Here is an 8,984-nt window from a genome sequence, read left to right as displayed (position 1 = left end):
TTTTGAACCCTGGTGCTCTCCCAGAAGTCTGCTTCCTGTGCAAGCTTCCTCGGATCAGTCAGCTTGCTGTCTATCAGGTGTTGGTGCAGCTCTGGAAAACATAAACTGTACAAGTGCTCCCAAGCAATCGGATTGTAAAGCCCCTCATACATAGTTACCTTACTGCCCTTCCCCCAGCCATCCCATGTTTGGGATTCCTTCTTCTTATAGGACCAAAACTTATCCTTATACTTCTCGGGGTGAGACCATACTTTGTGAGTAGGGCATCCTTCATTATAGTGTAGGTAAGATTCTGAGCATCCCCTAAGGCTGTCAGTGTATCCCTCCCCTCTACTTCAAAGTGCTTCCACAGACCCGCCCCCCTGTGAGCTTCAGGGACCAGATTCATGTGGATAGCAGACTCATTCCCCTTGAACCACAAGTATATGTCATCCTCCCTCTTGCAATCCTTCCCTAGGTCTTTGGGGATGTGTATCCTTCTTTCAGGCTGCACTGCACTATTGCTGCCACCATCTCTACTGGACTGGCTCCTATGATCTAACTCCTTTAAGCTAAGCTCAAGGGCCAGCAATATCTTCCTTTCCTCAATGGCCATCCTTCTCTCTTACATCTCTAGACTGAGCTTCTTCAGCTCCAATTGGCACTCTCTTTCTGTCTGTCTGCCCTATAACTCTTCAGGTGTCAGACCCTTGGAGGACACACTGCTACCTGCCTTAGAGACTCTTACCCTAGCCAGACCAGGCACACCCACTACATCATTGTGATTGACTTGCACCTCTTCCTCCCCTTCCTGCTCAACATCTGTTTGCCCCTCAGCTTCTTTGGCTGTCACCCAGGCATTCAGCGCCTTTTCCAGCTCCTCCTTCTTGGATGACCTCTTAATGGGACATGCTAAATCCTTGAAGAATTGCTTCAACTGAGCCACTGTGTAGCTCTCCAATTTCTCTATGTCAAAAGCAATTCCAGCTGATGCACCTCCATATTGATACATGATGAAGATTTAAAAACAAGTGCAAAGTTCCAAAGGCAGAAAAACAAGTTCCCAAATGAAGTTTAAAAAAAAAAGTCAATCAAGGGATCAGCAAGAAGTAGAACAAAAAGAAGTCCCCAAAGAGAAAAAAAATCACAAGACAAGTAAAATGTGGTCACGTAGGGGTCTGAACTCAAAACAATAGTGTACACTTAATTACTGTATGTCAAGTATAAATACAAGTCCAATGCTAACTGCTGATCACCAATGTTAGAAATGGGGTCTTTGGCTGGCATTCAGGTTACCCTGTGTCCAAGCAAGCACCCTCACTTTAGTCAGGGTAAAAGAGAATCACCCTCAGCTAACCCATGCTTACCCCCTTGGAAGCTTGGCATGAGCAGTAGGCTTAACTTCAGAGTTCTAGGTGTAAAGTATTTGTACCAACACACACAATAACTTAATGAAAACACTACAAAATGACACAACACAGGTTTAGAAGAATAGAAAATATTTATCTAAACAAAACAAGACCAAAATGACAAAAATACACAACACAAACGTCAAGTTATCACTAAAAATGCAAAAAGAGTCTTCATGTAATTTTAAACACAATGCTAATGCTGTTAGCTTGAAAATGTATCTTGGGCACATCAAAAATAACCCTGCACGGGCAAGTGTGCATCAAAAAGGGCTTGCAATGCGTCGATATCACTCACGAGTGAGACTTTGCGTCGTTTATCCTTTAGTTGAGTCGGCGTGTGTCGTTTCTTCTCACCGCAGGAGAGCGATGCATCGATCCGGTCAGCACTCTTGGGTCCACGTAGTCCGTACATCATTTTTACATGCCAGCGAAGTTTGCGTCAGAAATCCAGCTGCACGATGATCTGAAAACCACACAGCACAGGTGTGATCCCACAAGCCTCCGTCAGCGATGCTGCACGTCTTTTCTCCAGCTGGGTGCGTCAATCTCCCAGCTGCACAACAGGCGAGCATCGATTTCAGCTGCAAATCTGGCGGTGCGTTGATTTTTCAGCCACGGATCGGAGTTACGTCGATCTTTTCCCGGCACGGCTGTCAGTGCGTGGATTTCCTACTCTTGTCCTGCCAGCTTCTCCTTTCAGGGCCCCAGGAACTGGATGGGCACCACTTGACAGAGTAGGAGTCTTAGCAGAGGCTCAAGGTGTTGGCAGAGAGGAGTCTTTGCTGTCCCTTAGACTTCAATCAATAGGAGGCAAGCTCTAAATCAAGCCCTTGGATAGTTTTTCTCAAGATGGAAGGCACACAAAGTCCAGTCTTTGTCCTCTTACACTTACAGAAGCAGCAACTGCAGGATAGCTCCACAAAGCACAGTCACAGGCAGGACAACTCTTCTTCCTCAGCTCTTCAGCTCTTCTCCAGGCAGAGGTTCCTCTTGGTTTCTAGAAGTGTTCTAAGGTCTGATGTTTTGGGTGCTCTTCTTATACAAATTTTGCACTTTGAAGTAGGCTTACTTCAAGCAAAGTCTCTCTTGTTTGTAAAACACCACCAGGGGGCTGGAGACTGCATTGTGTGAGGGCAGGCTCAGCCCTTTCAGGTGTGACTGACCACTTCTCCCCTCCCTCCTAGCACAGATGGCTCATCAGGAAATGTAGACTACACCCCAGCTCCCTTTGTGTCACTAGCCCAACTGTCAAACTGACCCAGACAGGGAATCCTCAATCCGGCAGAGTCACAGAAATCGTTTCAGCTAAAGAATGCTCACTTTCTAAAAGTGTCATTTTCAAACACACAATCATAATGTCAACTTTACTAAAAGATGTATTTTTAAATTGTGAGCTCAGAGACCCCAACCTCCACATGTTTATCCGCTCCAAAAGGGAATCTACACTTTAATCAGATTTAAAGGTAGCTCCAATGTTAACCTATGAGAGGGACAGGCCTTGCAACAGTGAAAAACGAATTTAGCAATATTTCACTGGCAGGACATATAAAACATATTACTATATGTCCTACCTTAACCATACACTGAACCTTGCCCTTGGGGCTACCTAGAGCCTACCTTAGGTGTATCTTACATGTAAAAAAATTGAATTTACAGTTAAAAACTGCACACACAGACACTGCAGTGGCAGGTCTGGGGCATGATTACAGAGCTTCTTATGTGGGTGGCACAACCAGTGCTGCAGGCCCACTAGTAGCATTTGATTTCCAGGCCCTGGTCACATCTAGTGCACTTTATTAGGGACTTAAAAGTAAATCAAATATGGCAATCGGATAAACCAATTACATACACATTTTGTATGGGAGCACTTGCACTTTAGCACTGGTTAGCAGTGGTAAAGTGCCCAGAGTAACAAAACAGCAAAAACAGAGTCCAGCACACATTAACAACCTGGGAAACAGAGTCAAAAAGTTAAGGGAGACCATGCCAAGGATGAAAAGTCTAACTCATAATATATGTTTGGTGGCCTATAAGATGGAGATCATGCCGTCTTTAAGTTTCCCCTGTTCAGAATCCATGGATATATTTTTGTTTTCTGAGTACCAACTTATTTATCAAGAATTTTACAATTTAATATGTAAACATTTTTTACGGAAGAATGATATTAAAAACTTTTAGTATTTTTTAAGGTACCTTACAACACATGTAGAGTTGTAATACAAGGTGAGAGGAGTGCGAACGTGATGCACCAAACTGAAATACCTATGCGGATATGATCGCAACGTTAGTTGTTCATATCCAAGAGGTCTTTGTTAGTAATGACAACTAATAATAGTAATAATAATAAAAATAATATTAATAATAATAATAATATGAAATGCAAGTTAAAGCAGTTTTGGATAGTTATATGGAATTTATATGTTTAAATTTAAAAATTGGTGTGAGCAAGTATGATGTATTGATTTTAATTAAGTATGCATTTAAATAAACTTGAACTAGAACTTGAACTACAACTATACTCAGTACACAATAAAAAGCCATTGTACGGTGCTGCTCAGTTGTTGGCCCTTGGTACCTCGGGTTCTTGGAGAATCTACAAACCTTATATATCCCCAAAACAAAAAGGGCCTTGCAAACATAGTTGAAAATTGCTTTTTTAATTGCCCATTGGGACAAAAAATTACAGATGAAAACATTTGTCTAATTCCAGAAATATACAGCTTTCCTGGATCAGCCATTTGTTTAACAATGGATTGCACCACAAACTGGAAATACGTTGAGAGAACAAAAGCAGAGAAAATGGGCCACCTCTTTCAATCATGCCAAAACAGGGGTAAAAAAATTGGTTGTTTGATTGAGCTTTGCATGTTGCTGAAGGCTGGGAAGATGGTGACTTTAGCACATCAAACCATTTGTTGATGCAATTTTTATGAAAAAAGGCACTTTTATCCAGAGCATGTTTCTCCTATTTTTCTCAGACAAACGTCATCTTTAGCTATATTCTGGCTATTTTCTGGGTCCCTTTAAGGAGAATCCACAAACCTTGTATAAATTTAGAATCCCCAGGATATTGACAAAAATAGATGCAAATTTGGCGTGGGACAGCTTATGTGGACAAACATTTATGGAAGCCTAGGAGAATCCTAAGAGAATATGCAAAAAAAGCTAAGCACAGGGTGAGGGGTAGATGTAGCCTGTCAGTGAAAATGTTAAAGACCTAACAACCAAATTTCTTTGACTAGCATCAAAGTGTCTACTGGAATAGAAGCTTCTGGAAGCATCCTTGGACGCATGACCCACTGACCTATTTAATGGTTCACTTCGTAGTTTCCTGCTTTCAATTGCTAAAGGTACTGCAATACAGGATTTGAGTTATGACCGTAGATTGTTTACAGTGTTTAGGTAATTAGCATCTGAGTTTTCCATGTTTTGTTTTTCTTACTTGCAGTAGGCATGAGTTCTCCATCAGGGACAAGCTATCTCTAATTCATTTGGGATACATTTAGGGCTTCCTTTTACATGGCCTTGCACACAATTCCCCTTCTCCTCAATACCAAAGACATAGAAGAACTGTTAAGAAAGGGCTATTTGTACACCCTTAAAACTGATTGATTTCATCTCCAATTTTCGACATATCCCTTCACCAGAAGTAGTGATTGGTGAAATCATTGGTTGAAAGTGAAGCATGCAAAATGTGCCTGCTTTCTTTTTTTTTATTTCAGCTGTAAGACAAAATGGAGCCACTGTAAAAAAACAGATTTGCGCCACTGGTGAACCTGTAAAATAACAAGATTGCACAATTCAGTCAGTTCTGTCCAAACGAATTATAAACCGGGAGCATTCCATCCATAACCTCTTATGTTTTACTTGAGTTAGATAAACGAAGAACATCACAGCCCAGAGGACTCAGGGCCTCACTACAACTTTGGTAGTTGGACTGCCAGACTGCCATGTCAGTGGTCCAAAAAAGACAACTATGTCTGCAGTCCCCAGACCGCTGTATTACAATGCAAAAAGGCAGAAACGCTGCTGTTTCAAAACTCTCAGTTGAAGTTTACCCCCCCCGGGAGGATACTATTTGTATAGTGTGTATAGTAGAGAAAGTGATCTGACTGCAACTCCCAGGGAGCCCTTGTGTCCGTAATACTAAATACCAGCCCTGTGGTCACTTTCTCAAATACTCCTGTTTGAGAATTCTCAAATGAAGTTTACTCCCCTACTAATTGTCAAGTGTTGGGAAGTTGAAGGAGTGACATGACTGGAAAGCCCATAGTCCCAATTTCTCTAACTCCAACCACCAGCCCAGTGTTCACTTGTCCCAATGCATCTGTTAGTGAACTCTCAAATGAAGTGTAGTCACCTGGGACAATACCAATTGTCAAGTGTTGGGAAGTAGAGGGAGTGACATGACTACTAACCCCAGTAAGCCCTGTTTCTCTAACTCCAACCACCAGCCCAGTGTTCACTTGCCCCAATTCATCTGTTAGTGAACTCTCAAATGAAGTGTACTCATGTGGGCGGATAATAATAGTACAGTGTTGGGAAGTAGAGGGAGCGACATGACTGCAAAGCCCAATGGGCCCTTTTTCTCTAACTCCACCCACCAGCCCAGTATTCACTTGCCCCAATGCATCTGTTAGTGAACTCTCAAATGAAGTTTACTCACCTGGGAGGATACCAATTGTCAAGTGTTGGGAAGTAGAGGGAGAAACCTGACTGCAAAGCCCAATGGGCCTGTTTCTCCAACTCCAACCACCAGCCCAGTGTTCACTTGCCCCAATGCATCTATTAGCAAACTCTCAAATGAAGTTTTCTCACCTGGGAAGATGCCAACTGTTAACAGTTGGAAAGTAAAGAAAGTGACCTCACTACAACTCCAAAGAGGCTTTGTGTATGTCACTCTAACACCATCCCAGTGTCAACTTGCCCAAATACTCCCATTTATGAACTCTCAATTGAAGTGTACTCACCTGTGAGTAAGCAATATACAGATCATTCTCAACTCAGAGATGTGTCTGTCTACCTTGCTCCATCTTGACCTGTTAACTAAAGATGAAACTCTCGAGGACAGGAATGATACCTTGCCCATGTGTGCAGTGAGTATTTTTAACTTTTAAGGCCTCAATCTGCATCACCAGATTAGCAACAGCAGCAGACATATTGACGCATCATTGTGCACATGATTATTCCAGTCACATATACCACAAAGTCCTGTGTTTGTCTGCATTCTACTCAATTAGGCCTTCAAATGGTCAAAGCCATGTGTTGCCTCTCCACTGTGTTGGTTTCACTATTGGTAAGATGTCATTTTCAGACAACCTTCAAAAATGCAACTGATCTGCATATCTCATGAGCTGTTTGAGTCAGATAGTTTAGGCAAGCTTCACACATCAAATACCCCAATACCATGGTAACATGGCACAATAGACTAACCTACAACTTAAGAATGCCAAACGTCACTGCTTATTGTCCTTGGCCATGTGTAAATTGGCATCTACAACCCAGAGGCCACTTGTCTCCAGTGTGTATGAATGCTTGTGCCTCACTACTGTCTGCCATATGAAGGTGGCCATCATATATGTGACAAAGCATCCAATGTTCTTTGGGTGCAGCTACGGATCAATACTGTCCCTTGGAAAGTGGGGAATGTACATTGACATGATTTGTGTGACATCACTGTTGACAACATTTCTTGTGCCTACATGTTGACATGGGTTCCTTTCACTTTTGACAAAATAATTTTCACTGCTGTTTTGTGTATGATCTACCTGTGTTCATGAGATGATGTTTGTATTCCCTCACATATGGGTGCATGCCAGTATGTGCTTGGAATTGGACATGTCATGGGGCTACATTTCATGCGGTGCCACAGACAGGAGTGTGTCACCATTGATTAGTGACTCACACATGCCCTCACCCATCATTGAATGTGATTAGGCATGTACAACTGCAGTAGCAATAATCAACATGACTGTTACCTCCACTCTCCCTCCCAAACCCAAGAGGCTACCACCCACATTCCAGCCCATCCCTACAGCACCCAAGTCCTCCCCTGTCATACCTGCACCCCTGCAAGCACCCATACCCCTCCCCCAAAGAAAACCCCCATCTCTCTGAAGAACAGTCCCCTCTCAAACCCAAACCCACCCATCCCAAATCTGACCCTATCCCTTTTGATGCCTCTTCATGTGTAGGCTCCCTGGCAGTGATTGGAGTCAAGCTTCAGCACAGTACTGTGTATGGACTAATATGAACTGGAGAATGGCCTTTGACCTACATCATTTGGTGTTAATAAACTCAAGTTGTTGTTTTATTGGGTACACATTTATCCTGCCATTACTTTTTTACCTTTTTGTTGTTGCTGAGTAACTTGTGTTGTATTCATACAGTTGCATGTGTTTCACCCTGATTGCTGAACCATTTGCTATTGTTTGTAAATTCTGACTTTGTGGGCGGTGCTGCTGTCACCTAGGACAAGGGTAGATGTTCACTCTATGGATATGTGGGTTTTAATACAATTGGGATGTCATTGCATTGTGTTATGTTTGATATGGCAAGTATTTCATCTTGGGTTGGGCAATGTCAGCATGTATGGTGTTAGAATTGTCCCCGTGATATGGATTGTGCATTCGTCTTATGTGTGGAAGCTAGAGTAATGTTTGACCACACATAGAGGGTGTTCAATTGCGCTATCTTCCTTTATATCTGTCTGACCATGTGTCCATTTTGATGTGCGTACCTTGCAGCTACTTCATCTACATATATGACCCCTGCCATTGCTGGTGTATTTGTTTCATTGACTTGCACTTACACATTATACAGATTGGCATGTCACTTGGCTCTACTATTGTTTGTCCATGAGATACATGTAGAGCAAGTTCCTGTGCAAATGGTGTTTTAGGGCATGTGCAAAGTGGAATGCGCCCCAGTGCAGCATCTTTCCTGGAGTGCTCCTAATGCCGCCATCCCTCTTGAGAAGGTATTATTTGCATTGTGAGCTTTGGATATTTGTCTCACAATACATTGTGTATCCCATTGACCATCCATTGTGGCCCAATGTGGGTAATATGTGTGGGTCCATTACAGGGATGTTTAATGGTAGGGGTGTTTGTGTTAAATGAAACATCCATAGATATGTGTCTTCAATCTGACAACATTGCATGACATGTGAGCAATGTGTGGGTGTCAGTTGAGTTATGTGTGATGTGGCGTGGCTGTTGTGTGGCACAATGTTCTGTACACCTCAGTGTCCCTGTGACTAAGACAAGCGGATGTGTGTTATTGTGGAGAATGGCAGTGCAGTGTGAGTGAGCTGCCCAAAGGGGGCATTTTATGGCTGTGGGTGTGTCATTCATTGTGAATGACTCTGTTGGAAAGTGGATTCTTGGTAAGGGCAAGTAAGTACCTACACCTAGCAATAGGACAATAGCCCACACTTTGGTCTAGGTTGGTCTCAATAAATTAAACCCAGCTCAACCCTTGGTAGCTTGGCAACGAGCTACAAGACTTAACATAGGAGAAAAGTGTGTAAAGCATTTAAAAATCACAAAACAGTAAATAAATAAAACAAAAATCACATGCCAATTTATAAAA

Source organism: Pleurodeles waltl, chromosome 2_1 (assembly GCF_031143425.1).
Source record: "Pleurodeles waltl isolate 20211129_DDA chromosome 2_1, aPleWal1.hap1.20221129, whole genome shotgun sequence".
Taxonomy (NCBI): domain Eukaryota; kingdom Metazoa; phylum Chordata; class Amphibia; order Caudata; family Salamandridae; genus Pleurodeles; species Pleurodeles waltl.
The sequence above is the reverse complement of the archived record's forward strand: the minus strand, read 5'-3'. Positions refer to the sequence as shown.